The sequence below is a fragment of the Euleptes europaea genome, chromosome 15 (assembly GCF_029931775.1).
Source record: "Euleptes europaea isolate rEulEur1 chromosome 15, rEulEur1.hap1, whole genome shotgun sequence".
Taxonomy (NCBI): Eukaryota; Metazoa; Chordata; class Lepidosauria; order Squamata; family Sphaerodactylidae; genus Euleptes; species Euleptes europaea.
In genome coordinates this window covers 17,970,973-17,986,103 of record NC_079326.1, presented here as the reverse complement: position 1 = coordinate 17,986,103, position 15,131 = coordinate 17,970,973, and the positions used below count along the sequence as shown (strand labels likewise).

General features: G+C 45.0%; 1 protein-coding gene across 1 annotated transcript in view; it reads left to right on the top strand.

Moving 5' to 3' along the window:
- The window catches only part of NCKAP5 (NCK associated protein 5), a 649,908-nt gene that overhangs the window by 463,290 nt on the left and 171,487 nt on the right, over nucleotides 1-15,131 (top strand). The gene's annotated exons all lie outside the window — the stretch shown is intronic.

The window sequence follows — 15,131 nt, the reverse complement described above, 5'->3', positions numbered from 1 at the left end:
CCTTGGGCTAGTCACACTCTCTCTACCCCACCTACCACACAGGGCATCTGTTGTGGGGGGGAGAATGGAAAGTGATTGTAAGCTGGTTTGATTCTCCCTTAAGTGGTAGAGAAAGTCGGCATATAAAAACCAACTCTTCTTCTTGTGAGGGGTGAGTGTTAATCAGGAAAATAGCACAGTGGAAAAGGTTAACCCCTTCTGAATATTCATGCAGTAATAAAAATAAGTTGGAAGACAATTTGTGGATCTCCTAAATGCAGTGTAGTTCAGGCCTGAGCCAGCTTTAGACTTGAGAAATTGTTTTACTACTATCTTTTCCCTTTCTTATAGTTTCAAAACAGGAAACATCTCCCTCATGGGATGACATGAAGCATTTCATAGCTGACATTAGCTCCATTGTGCCTTCAAAATTTTCACTTGGTATGGTTAGCTTCCACGACAGTCATATGAATTATAGGAGAGTTTATTCAGTGCAATTGGAACTTGTGAAATGTCTCCAGAAGATCTTATTCTAAGTACCCTAACTTGGAATGTGGGTCCCCAATGCTTCAGGCTACTGATGTGGTTTTACAGTCAGTCATATTTGCTTGGGGTGCTTAAGGGAGTTGTCTAGCACACCAGTTCTCATTATTGATGCAGCAGAGGAAAGGAGTTTCTCAGACTCGTCGTCTGGCCAGTGATTCTTCTACTTCCCCCCTGACTTTTGTGGCTGTCTTATTGTGTGTCTGTTGTGTGTACTTATTCATCTGCCCATGTCCTTCTGCCAAGATTCTATCACACTGAGCCACACAAGCTGTATGATGGGCCTGGACAGTAGGGAGGGGATCATGAAGAGTATTTTAGTGAGCTTGAACAAAGTTACAAAAATTGTAGCCCTCAACACGGGATCATTTCAATGCCCATACTCTTTTCTAAGTATGTGTGCTTATTTTTATATTTTTAAAAATGAATTTATCATCTTTGCCCTTATTCCAAAGGCCTCAGGGTGGCCTTATTTTAACATCACATGAACTCTGTAGGTAGGGTGCCCTAGGAGAGAGGGGCTAGTCCAATCTCATTTGTGAAGGATATCTATGTTTCCTATATGAGTACAAGCTCATTTGTAAATATCTATATTTTTATGCCAACCTATTCTCTTTAGACACAGTTATTTTCTTAATGTTTGGGTTGTGTTTACATATTTATTCACTTCCAGCTAGCTACAACTGAGTTTCCCAGGTGCTATGAAGGGGAGAATTAATCTAGCCTGTGTGCCTGTCACTTTAGTTAAGACATGCATTTTGTAGGCTCTCCCCAGTCACAAATCGATGCACTTGGGATGGTTCTGAGTGGGCCATGCATGAGCAAAGGAATCTCCAAAGCCTCTCAAGGCACTGCCTGCTCTCTGCCTATCAGTTGATGAAGGTGGTGTTGATTATTTTTCTCCATAGTTCCAATCGTTCTGGAGAATGCAAGTGCAGTAGCAAATTGCACTCCTTGCCCATGCCTATGGTGCAGATGAGTTTTGCACAGGCCCTTTGAAAAGAAAGAAACACAATCCCAGCAACAGCTGGCATCAGAGGCTTGCCTTGGGTGGCCAGACAATGATGTAAGGAGTCTAGTGGCTTTGAAAGAGAGCCCCAGCTCAGAGCCACTGTCACAGCAACACACACACACACCTGTGGTATACAGCAGTATGAGATTAGATAGTATGGTGTTAATGGCCAAGCAGGAATTTTTCAGAAGACCACTATGATTAGCTTTAGGTGAAATTCTTTTTGTTTGCTGTACACTGCCTTTGGGGAGGATGTAGTTGATTTAATCATTAATTTGATTGGTAAAGGCTCTGACTAGAGGTCATAGTTAGCAGGGCAAGCATGGGTTATAGGGAGAGCATTGAGTTTCATAGGTTACCACCTTGACATACCTGGCAGGCAGTTTGTTTTCATCAGCCTCTAATGGCTGACAGACCCCAGGGGACTGTCTTGGGGGCAGTGCGGCACCACTGAACTCTAAGGGCACTTTCACACATGCTGAATAATGCACTTTCAATTCACTTTCAATCCACTGGATTTTACTGTGTAAAATGGAAAAATCCACTTGCAAATGATCGTTAAAATGCATTGAAAGTATATTGAAAGTGCATTATTCGGCATGTGTGAAAGTGCCCTAAGACTGCCCATTTTAAGAGGAGGGCAGTACTTGTCAGATTGTTCTACAGATGGTGAACTGCATAGCATTGAGAATCTGAAAAAGTGAGCCATGACTCACGAAAGCTCATACCCTGCCAGAAATTTTGTTAGTCTTTAAGATGCTGCTATTGGACTCTTGCTCTTTTCTACTGCTACAGACAGACTAACACCGCTACCCGTTGTGATTTATATACATAGCATTGACTTAATGCATGCCGAGTCTCGCCAAGATGGAACTGCGGATTGCTCAAACCTATAGGATGTTTAATCCACACAACATTAGTTGTAAACTGTAAGAGAACAAGGATTCAAGTTATTAATTAGGTTTTGATCAGCAGTGAATAAAGTGTATCCTAGTTATGCTATAGCCCTGACCTGGATAGCCACAGGCTAGCCTGATCTCATCAGATCTCAGAAGCTAAGCAGGGTCAACCCTGCAAGTATTTGGATGGGAGACCTCTAAGGAATACCAGGGGCGTGATGCGAAGGCAGGAAATGGCAAACCACCTCTGAATGTCTCTTGCCCTGAAAAGCCCACCAGAGGTCGCCATAAGTCAGATGTGACTTCATGGCAAAAAAAGTTATGCTATGCAGAGGAAGGCAATGGCAAACCACCTCTGCTCGCTTGCCGTGGAAACTCCACAAGGTGGAACTTCATGGGGTCACCATGAGTAGCTTGCTACTTGACAGAACACTTTCCCTTAGTTATGCCAACAGTGGAATCTCGTGAATTCATTGCAGAGTGCATGGGTAAATGCATGGCCTTCTATTGATACTCATAGTTATTTGGATCATGAGTAATTCCATCTATTGTATGTCTCTTGAGTGGTGATTATGAAGAAGTTGCCTATCCCTTGCTGTTTTATCTTCTTTACATGCAACATTTGAGACCCTTTAGAGACTTCTGTAGAATATCATATATTAATTTGCTGGGATATATGCATTGTATTCAGTCATCAGAAGGGCCCAAACTGTGACAACTTAGTAGCTGATTCATTTCCATATTCATACATTTTTCTTAATGTTGGAGAGCCAGCGTGGTGTAGTGATTAAGAGTGGTGGTTTGGAGCAGTGAACTCTGATCTGGAGAACTGGGTTTGTTTCCCCACTCCTCCACATGAGCAGCAGACACTAATGTGGTGAACTGGGTTGGTTTCCCCACTCCTACACAGCCAGCTGGATTGACCGTGGGCTAGTCACAGCTCTCTTAGAGCTCTCTCAGCCGCACCTACCTCACAGGGTGTCTGTTGTCGGGGGAGGAGGAAGGAAAGATGATTGTAAGCCGGTTTTATTCTTCCTTAAGTGGGAGAGAAAGTCAGCATATAAAAACCAACTCTTCTTCTTAATAAGGTATGATGAGCAATCCCAAACAGCCTTGGAACGACTACATTTAGCTCAACAGGAAGTCCATGCCATATACAAAAGGAAACTTTTGCTCTGTATTACACAATATGTTTAAACAAATTACTTCTCTTGCTGGGATTGCTACTTTTCTGAATTCTCAGCTAAGGATTAAAACAAACTATCCAATGCCAGGATCAAAGCAGAAACATATTCAGTTTCTGTTGTTATGCAGCTTAACTGGCAATGGGATACAAGTGCCTACATAAACCAGATTAACATTCTGCAATATAAAAGCCCATATATGAGAGCATATTTTCTGGTGCATTGGTTTCAATATATTATTACCTTATTTAGAAAACATTGGGTTTGCCTTTTTTTAAAAAAAGACCAACTGAGAATAGAGCGTTTTTGTGGATTATTTCTAAATCCTTTGGGATTAATATTTTCCATGACAACACATTTGTCAATATCAGAGACCCACAGGGACTAAAGGTGCTATGAACAGACTAAAATATATATTAAAATATATTTATTTGTGTGATTGCCTTAGTATTGTAGGAATTTAACAAATGCTGAGTACCATCAGCTATTTTAATATCTTGAAGGGGAGACATGAGGCATCACTCTAAATGTTAATGAATGTTAACTGTTACAGCCCTCCTAATGTTGTTTGGACCAAGACCATTTATAAGAGAGGACAGGAAGACAATACTGTACAGTAAATGGGAAATTAGGCTCTTCGGGTCAATCACCAACGACTGCTATACAAATCCAAGTAATAACTGGTAAACAGATAAGTCTTCCACCACATTGCATTAAGACAGAACAAGTAATGCCACCAAGAGATAACACACCTCAGGGGCATAATGAGATACGGAGAGAATCTGAAGAGCTCTGAAAAGACTGCTGAAGAGTAATACTGTGCTGTAACATCAGCTGCATGTATTATACTGCAAATTCAGAATTGCCCCGCGAGGAGTAATTTTCTTGTTTAGATTAAGTACATCATATAATAATGAAAGGAATGAAGTACTGCACACCCCACAAGTCTAGGACATGGCTGCATCTCTGCCAAGAGATTGCGGCAACATCGACCAACAGAGCAAACCTTGAGTGATTTATCCATGTCACCGCATCCTTGAGATCAAATTTATAGTTTGAAATGGGCTCTTTTGGAGTATATCAATCCATATAATACATAGGGAATTCCTCCAGTGACCCCAGCTTTTAGGTGGAATTGTACAAGGAAAATATATTAAATTGGGAACTTTGCCTCAAAGCACAACATTTTTTGTTGTTGTTTTTTTCCCTTCCTTTCCACAAGTTACAAGTTTTACTTAAGAGGCATCTAAAACTGACAGGGAATAACAGTCCAGCAGACAACCATAAACATATCCAGAAAATGTATTTTGTGTGTCGGTAGGTAGGTTTTAATACAGGCTAACCTGTAACATAGATCATTCCTATCATAACTGGGACAACGCAGGAGTCTCTATGGCTGCAGCCTCCTTGCTGTTGACATGTCAGTGTGTTTGTGAAAGTGAGAGGAATTTCTACTATTTGTTTGCCGCAGTTTCCTCACATGCAGGCTGGGTAGTTTATTCAGAAGTTTCATTTGTCAGGTTTAAAGCTTAACAGTAATGACCTTTCTGCTAAACAAAATCTAATTCTAGCAGGTGACCTCTGAGGCTTGATTCAGGTGTGGTGCTCTCATGGAATATTGTTTGTGCTTCATGCCTTAGTAACAGCTGCTACCATTGGCAGCCAAATGGATCGGTTGGATCCTGTGGCAAGTGAACACCACTGTGTCACATTCTGTAGGCTGGCTCCCCTCCCCAAGTCTGATTCTCTTTCTAACAGGCTGCTTGCGCACACCTTTGAACGGGGGTGAACGGTCAAGGGTGAACGGGGGTGAACGGTCAACGGGGGTGAATGGCCAGTACTGTCCTTTCCCTTGGCTGCCTCTTTCACTACCTGGAGTCCAGCCCAGTCAGTCCTCATCAGCCTCCCTCTTCATTTTAACGGCCAGCTTGAAGAGGATGGAGGTCCTTTCACAGCTTACTGGCTATTGCAGGAGGGTGAGGCTGCCTCTTACGTATCGAAGGGCCAATTAGCTGATAGATCTAGCCTCATATCTGCCTATTTTAACCTCATCCCCAAGTTTTAACCCCATAATTGTCCCTGAATACACACACACACACACACATGCGCATACTGTTTTTTCTTCCCAGTAGCTTATCACATTTCTCTTCATACCTTTACTTTATCATCTCAACCATAGGCCTGCGAGGTAGGTTAGGCTGAGAGAATGAGATGGGCCCAAGGTCATCCTAGTCATCCATGGTAGAGGGGAGGTTCGAAATGGGTTGTCCCAGGTCCTATTCCAACACTACACCACACTGTCCCTCCCTGTCAGTCACATGGGCAATTAGCAGGTGACACCTGGGCAATATCTGTGTTTTTGGCCCCCCATAGTTACCGCAATAAATTATTTCTGTTCTATGATCTCTAGTCTACAGTCTTGTTTTCATTAATCTAAGTCCCTCATTTTTAGTAGGGATGTAAAAACTCTGATCCACATTGCATATTTATTTATTTACAACATTTCTATACTTCTTTTGTGCCTGAAGCAGTTTTCAAGTAAAATCAAAATAGCCACATGAAAATGATCAGAATCAACAAAGGATAAAGCAGTACAATTAATCAGTCTATATTAAATTGTACAAAAATAACGTCAGGTTGTTTTCACACTGATTTTTTTTTCTAAAGAAGAGTTAATAGCCTTCTACACATGACCCCTCCGTGTATTGACTGAACATGCAGAGAGCAGAGCAGACATAAGCATGCTGTCCCAGGCCCCTGCCTCCATGCGAGTCCCAGCTTGTGAGCATCTTTGTGAGGAAGCAATGGCTGTTCACACGCTCTCTCCCTGTTATCAGCAGTATGCAAAAAGCAGTGTTCCTTGTCATGGGGAGGGAGCGTACATGCAATCACTGCCTCTGTGTGTTTGCTCTCTGTAGACAACCTGGTAATTGCATGGAGGGGGGGGGGCAGGGCCACCATGTTTGTGCCCGCTGTCTCTCCCTGTATGTTCCGTCATTTCATGGAAAGGTCATGTGCCAAGGGCTAATGTGTTATGCAAATGAAGCAGGCATCGGGTTGCCTGGTCCCTCTTCGCCACTGGCAGGAGGTTTTGGGGAGGAGCCTGAGGAGGGCGGGGTTTGGGAAGGGGAGGGACTTCAGTGCCACAGAGTCCAATTGTCGAAGCGGCCATTTTCTCCAGTTTAACTGATCTCTGTCGGCTGGAGATCAGTTGTAATAGCAGGAGATCTCCAGCTACTACCTAGAAGTTGGCAACCCTAAGCAGGCATAAAGTACTGAGACAAAGGAAGTGATGAATAGACACTCCCTTTGTCTCAATATTTTATTCCTGTATTTTTACTCATGATTGATTCATTACAAGAATCAAGTCTTTCTCAGAGGTAGAGGCAAAGGGGAGAGGAGAAAATTTTAAAAGTTTTCTTAGCCAAGAGTAAATGGGAGGAAGGATAAGTATTTCTTCATATGGAGTCCCTAATTTCAACCAAATTAAACCAGAGTCTCAATTCATATGTCACTCATTGTCATACGATTGCCATTTATGCATGATTAGGACTCAACACTATAATGGTAACATCTACAGCCAGTGATTATGTGGTCTTGAAAGGTAGTATATTTCTGGGAAGAGTCAGGAATTGACAAGAATTTAAGAATGGCTGTCCCCGGTTGTTCAGTACTGTATATCATGTAATGTCACCATGATTCTTTTGATGTCTTTTCCCAATAGACAACATTTTCTATTAATTTTCATGGTGAGTCTCATTCTTCTATTTGTGAACAAGCCCAACCATTTTAGAACACCATTTTATATCTATTTTTAAGCAAATCTCCTGCAGGCGTGCTTTTCTTGACCTTTCTGTGAACTACTCTAGTGTTGAAGCACTTCGTTGAACGATTAGGAAATAGAGCAACTTATGTTTTCCCCCTTTATTTAAAGTAAAAAAGGGTTCGGAAATGTTCAAGGTTTATCTTTTTAAAGGAACGTTGCAGAAGGAGGCATTGCTTGGTCCACAGTTAATCTGAGTTACCAGTTCATCTGCGTGGCTTCTATGCAGTCCCACATTGGGGACTGCGCAGGCGCAGGCCTGCCACGGATAAGATTTGTCAGCTTCTAGCAAAATCTAAAAAAGAGAGTGCTCCCCCTCCCCTCGGGGCATGCAGCCTTCCCACCCAGAAGTCACATGACCCAGGGGGAGGGAGCACTCTTCCCTCCAGTTCTCTTTCTGCTGCCACGGAGAGAGAACATGTCTTTAGCTTCTCTTCATTATGGAGTCTATGAAGGCTCCTCTCTTCAGAAATAACTAAGTCCAATTGTCACAAAACTGCCTTCCTCATATAAGACCTGTGCTAGATCACTCAGAGGGCATTGAAGACTCGGACTGATCGCCTTTACATGAGCCATCGGCGAGGTTACCTCAAAAGCTTCCACCTTGAAGAAAATTCCCCGTTGGGACACTCGGCAAGACATTGGAGAACGCGGAGTCGCCTCAGCGCCACGCCGCACCAACACCGCCTCGGTACCGATTGGCATCTAACTCAACCCGGCATCTGTCATCTATCGTTGTCAATGTCTCTTGGCGCCAAACAACGACTTCTACGCATCTTGAGGATACCTCTCATCATTCCCTGGTTAACCCCTCTGCATGTTCAGAGCGGGTCCCAGGATGCCCTGGTTAGCCCCTCTGCTCCTGTTCAGAGCGGGTCCCAGGATGAGCAACAGCTCCGCACTCAATTCCTTTTGCAGTCGCATAAGGGTGTTGCTATTCCGACTCCGGACAAGCCTCTTCCGAATGTCAAAGTCGGCGTGGAGTCTAGGTATGGGGCTGTCTCCATTACGCCCAGAGCTGTTCACACTCTCGGCACTGAGCAATTCCTCAGCACTGATCGAGATCCCTTGGAAGTTGCTCCACATCTCGGAGCGGATCTGTTTCTCGGGGCTGGCACTGGTCAAAGTCCCTTGGAAATTGCTCCGCATCCTGGAGCTGATCTGTTTCTTGACGCCTAAGCTCTCGACGCCTAAGCTCTCGGCGTCTAAGCTCTCGACGCCTAAGCTCTCGACGCCTACTTTCTCAGCGCCTAAGCTCTCGACGCCTACATTCTCGGCGCCTATGCTCTCGGCGCCTACGCTCTTGGCGACTATGTTCTCGGCGCCTATGCTCTCGGCGCCTACCCTCTCGGTGCCTACGCTCCCACTAATGCAGTTGTCACTTGTCGACCACTTACTCTGGGTCCAGGCAATGTAGAGTGACCCGTCATAGCAGCTCGTCCTCTACACGATCCCACAGTCGTCAAACTCGGTCGCCTTGCTGCCTCTGACATAGGCACTGTGATGACTCTCACCATCATCCTTGGCATCGGCATTGCCAGCGACACCGCGATGACTCTCGTCGCCGAGAGCCTTCTCGGAACTGTGCATTGCCAAGGCAAGACTCCCCTAGAGACTCTCCCAACCAAGGTCTCCTTCTACATTAAAGGATATGGTCTATTCTGAGTCCGATGCGATGGCTACTCAGGTCTCGGACTTGGAATTCCGCACCTCACAACCCTCACCTGGGGACATTGCGGGGGATACTAAATCACATCCCCTCTGGGGGATGTGAGGTTATATGTAGAATTGATCCGTCTGGCTAAGGTTCTAAAATATATTCCCTCCCTGACGCCTCGGGTGACGACCATCATGGGTATATTGCATTCCTCAGAGGCAGGTCTGGTGGCCCTTCCAGTGCTTGCAAGCATTTGGAGGTCGTCGATTCTAATCGGACCAAGCTAATTTTTGGCTCCCTCTTCACCAGAAGAGTTGAGAACCTTATAAGATCCGCCATGAAGACGGTGATTTTCCATACCAGTAGCCTGTCCCAAATTCTATGGTGGTCGAAGCCCTGTCGGGCAAATATGGATCGTGTTCACATTCCTTGCCCCTAAACCGGGAGGGACGCAGGCTGGATGCTTTACCCAGGAAAGTTTATACTCCCAGTGCCACTGGTTTTCACATTTCTGTTTCATGGCAATCATGGCCAGATTCTAATATGCCCTCTGGGATGGAATTTCATCCCAAATTAGTATCCTACCAGAGGATCAACGCCCATCAGACTAAACTGCTTGGAGCATAAACATGACCCTCAACAGACAGCAGTTTATTGTGGTGCGTCACGTTGCAGACCCTTCCAGCAAGGTCATGGCCTCGTCCATAGTCCTTCGGAGGCATGCATGACTTCACCAGTCCAACCTTCCATACGACACTCAGTTGTGTATCTAGCACCTTGCCCTTGAGGGCACCTCCATCGCGTATTGGGAACCCACCCTTTGAGGGCGCCTCGCTTTTCAGTGATTAAACGGTGCCTTTCTTGATCGTCTCAAGAATGATAACCGCTAAGTCCTTAGGCATCGCCTCCACTGTGCCAGCTTATAGCCAAGATACTTTGGCAGCCAGTCTCAACCATCCCGCCTATATAGGTACCAAGGTACCTTCCACCTCCTATCTCATTTCTGCCCAGCAGGATAGGGAGTTTTTGGGCACACCTAGACCCAGGAAGGGTCCTAGCAAATCTCTCAACCGCCCTACAAACCTAAGCAGGCGTGGCTAGACGCTCAAGTGCGTTTCACAGACCGGTTGTCTGGTTGTTACAGTATATGATATCCATCACTGGTGATAATTGGGTTCTCAAAATGATAAAGCATGGATGCTTTATTGAGCTCGAGACGCTGCTTCCCTTCCTCTTTCCGGCTTGCACTATGTCGCTGGCTCCCGCCCAACTCCTACAGGAGGTTCGGGAACTTCTACGGAAAGGGGCCATCCGGGAGGTCCCCTCTGAAAATTGGGACTACGGGTACTATTCCCGTTTCTACCTAGTTGACAAAAAGAGGGGGAGCGCCCCTCTCTAGACCTGGGGAATTGACGACGCTGTCAAGATCCACAAATGCATATGTTGATCATATGTTAAATACCCAAGGTCCTGCCACTCCCAGATGAGCAGATGTGGTTTGCCATTGGGCTTGCGTGATGCATATTGCACATTGCAATCCACAAAGACTGCGGACTCTGTTGCGTTTTCTCTGCAAGGGCAAGCCCTATGGATATGCAGTTCGCCCTTGGTTGTGCTACGGCACCTCGCACCTTCATGAAGTGTTTATCTGTGGGAGTTACACACCTGGCCCTGCAGGGATGTGTCATTTTCCATACTTAGACGACTGGCCGATAGTCAGTTACTCAGAGCTTGCCTTTGCTAGTCAGGCAGAATTTTTTATTTTCCGTCCTAACTGATCTGGGTCTCCTGGACAACTATAAAAGTCTCCATTGACCTCTTCTAAGGCCATAGATTCATGGTACCCACTTGCATTTGGCCACAGCTAGAGCTTACCTTCTAATACAGGGAATACACTCCATTTGAAAGTTAGTTAACCTGTTCTAGACAAGGTTCCAAACGACCCCTAAAATTCACTACTTGAGACTTATGGCTTTCTCCACTGCAGTTGTTGCCTTTGCTCGTCTGCGGATGTTCCCCTTGCACACTCGGTTTTCTGACAGCATTCCAGCTGAACATTGACCCTTAATACAAAAAGCTGTCTATCCCTACATCGGTTATTGCCTCTTTGGACTGATGGTCCTCTTGGCTGGTGTTGCCTTTTCAAACACCTGCTCCACAGGCTCATTTGTTCCTGACACCTCCTTATCAGGATGGGGAGCTCATTCTACGGCTCTTAAGGCCCATGGTGTATGGCCTGCTCAAGAGTCTACCCTGCACATTAACTTTCTTGAGCTTCATTCTATTAGGCTTGCTCTCTGTTCCTTTGCAGGGGTCCTCGAGGATCGACATGTTCAGGTCACAACGGACAGCACCGCCCAGCACAAACCGGGTGGCACAAGGTCCATTTGCTGTGCACAGAAGCCATGCAGTCTGGGACTGGCCATAACACATGGCTCCACTGTCACTGCCATTCACATCGCACGAGTAACATTCTTGTAGACTTCGTAAGTTATCATCCTGACGATTGTCACAAACTCACTGTAGACTCTTGTTGTCTCTGTTATCTCTTCCTCATCTGGGGCACCCCGCAAATGTATCTCTTGTGACTCAGCACAATTCAGCGTGTCCTCAATTGTGCTCCGTAGTGGGGGAGATCCCAGGCTCCATGGGGGACGCATTCCAAATGACTTGGTTGATCCCCCCCTTCCCCTTGCTGGGCAAGGTTCTGGCCAAGATCTGGACAGACAGGACAAGTGGCATCCTGGTGGCACCATCCAGCCCAGGAGATCTCAGTTCACGATTCTAATGCCCTGACTCAAGGTAGTACTATTCCTCCTCAAGATATTTCTCACATTCCTTCCAGAATCAAGCTGGCAGCATGGAGAATTCTATGTAATCTATGGTCAGATTGGGTGGCTCAGGTGCTGCTGCACCCCATTAAGTTGTCCACGAGACATTTTTCTTGATGCCAAGTGGAAACGTTTTTCCCTGTGAGCTGCTGACAATGGTTTGTCCGGGGCTGCTTCTCTCCTGTTGTCAATTTTTGACTACCTCGTATGTTTAATGATGCTGGACTGTTCAATCCCTCGACTACTGCTCGGCCCTTCACACTGCGTTGGACTCTCTTTTCTGTGTTTTTTTCACACCCAGACTCACAGAAGTTTTTTTACGGGGACATATCAACCTCTATCCCAGGGTATCTCCACCTGTTCCTCAGTGGAGCTTTCCCTTCATGTTGTCCCAACTCATGAAACACCATTTGAGCCTTTGGCCACCGGGGGCCTCTCTTTGCTATACCTATGAGACTGCCTGTCTGGTCACAATCACCATGGCCAATCATGTCAGAGATTTAATGGCTCTTGTCATTCCTCACCATTTACTAAGTTTCACGCTGATTAAGTGGTGTTGAAACCCGAGCTTTCTTTCTACACAAGGTATCGTCTTACCCGTGTTATTGCAGACCCCTTCTTCCGATGCGGGGAGGGCTCTATACTTTTAAATGTACGGAGGGCCCTCCCTTCTTATTACAAAGAACCTTGCGTGCAGGGAAAACAGTAATATGTTATTGCTGTAGCGACCACCGTAAGGGTCACCGAGCCTCCCAGCAGACCCTGTCCAGGTGGATTACCTCAGCCATTAGACTGTCTTATGAGAGAGCACATGTGGATTGCCCAGACATGATCAAGGCGCACTCCACAAGAGCTTACGCTGCCTCCGTCGCCTTTTCGTCTAAAATGGACCTCCGAGACATCTGTCGAGAGGCGTCGTCGTTGACCCCTTCTACTTTCATGAAGTACTATGCGGTCGACGTGGATTCATCTAGAGAGGCAGCAGTGGGACGTGCCGTCTTGCAGTCATTGTTTCGGTGACTGTCCCACACCCACCATCTGGGCAACCGAGCTTGCTACTCTCCCAATGTGGGAATGCATAGAAGCCACGCAGATGAAAACAGAGTTTCACTTACCTGTAACTGTTGTTCATCTGGTGGATCTTCTATGCAGTAACACATCCCTCCCTCCTTCCCCGCTGTGGGACCTCTCCGCAATTCATGGGGTTGTTGGTTCCGTGGCGGCAGGTTGGAGGAGTGCTCCCTCCCCCTGGGTCATGTGACCGCTGGGCGGGAAGGCTGCATGCCCCAAGGGGAGGGGGAGCACTCTCTTTTTTAGATTTTGCTAGAAGCTGACAAATCTTATCCGTGGCTGGCCTGCGCCTGCACAGTCCCCAATCTGTTACTGCATAGAAGATCCACCAGATGAGCAACAGTTACAGGTAAGTGAAACTCATGATAAAAGTGTCTTATTGTGTTACTACTACTTCTGAATTCTCCATGCTGGCTTCACAGCAGCACTATAAGCAGACAACAGCATTTGGGTTATTGGAGACCACAATTTCACATTCTGACCTACTGCTTCTTCAGACCCAAACACCTCGATGTATTGTCAGTGCTGGTAATGAACAAACATGTGGGAAGCTAGAGAAAGTATTCTTCTGCATTGAACATGCTTAAGTACAGGGAGACCATAGCCACCATAACAGATTTCAAGGGAAACAAATTGAATCTTCCCAGCACTCACATTTCATAGGAATAAATGTCCCATAATTTTATTTCTCTATAGAAATTTTGCTGCACTTGCCGTGCTTGCTCATTTTGCTGGGTTATCCCAGTTATAGTACATAGATTACATTTCCTGCAAGGCACAGTGATTTTGCACAGATCAGGAACGTTTCACAAGATTGCTGTATGTTTTGTCCTGATCTACTGTATTCTTAAGTGTTTAGTATTATAACCTCTATTCGTCTTCTGACTACATTATGTGCACTATCTCTGATGTTTTAAAATGTCATCACAGATAATTCATATGCTTATATTTAGAGTTCTTTCTCCAACAACACAGAATTATCTGCCTACACAAATCTTCTTTCTACACACTAATTATGAATAGTTTATTATTTTAAACAAAGCTTCAGGAAGAACCTGCTTCCCAAAATGATAGCGGCTGTGGGTAGTTTTGCAATTACAATGCAGGAACATTGCAGATCTGAGTTGTGCATCCACTAACATTTGCCTCCACTAACATCCTCTAACAAAACTAACAATTGAGGCATATACTTGTGTATTTATTTCTGTTATTTTTTTGTCTACCTTTCTCACTGAGACTCAAGGCAAATTATACAATGTAATCAATAGAATGAGACATATAATATGCAATGTAACAGGACTGGAATTGCAGAAATATGAAACAAAGCAAAAATCTGCACAAAGCATAAGTATTAAACATGACATGTTAAGCAAACAGAAAATGGCATTACATAAGTAGAAATACAATGCACCAAGAACAAGAAAATACATACAGCTACAGATAACACTTTTTTGCCATCCAGTCATGATCAATTTATGGCGACCTCAAAGGGTTTTCAAGGCAAGAGTCGTTCAGAGTGGTTTGCCATTGCCTGCCTCTGTGTCATCGCCCTGGTATTCCTTGGTGGTCGCCCATCCAAATACAGATCATGACCAACCCTGCTTAGCTTCTAAGATCTGACAATATTGGGCTAGCCTGGTTATCCTGGCCAGGGCAACATATAACATACATAGACTGGTTCCCTTCCTTGAAATATCTCCTTGTAACATAGCCCAAACACTTTTATAAAAATTAACAATTCTGTTTTACATAGTTTGCAGAATGACAAAAGAAGACTCTGCATAAAATACTCCGAGTCACTCCTGAATTAAGAATTACCATAGAGTGTCTGGTGATTGTTAGAGCTACCCTATCTTACTTCTAGGTTTTTACTGGAAGTGATGTAAAACTGCAGCCAGCATCACACACACACACCATTTCCCCACCCACAATCCTACATAGGGACAATATATGTGGACACTTGTACACATCAGCATGTGTGAATAGTGTATCAAGCACCTATGTCAGTGTGGTTTCCATGCAGTTAAATATGACAGCACAGCCACTTGTGCAGGTATTGACCCATAATCATATGTATGGCTGTATTATGTTTCTACCCCAGTATCAGTTGGCCAACAGGTGGCCTACAGGCC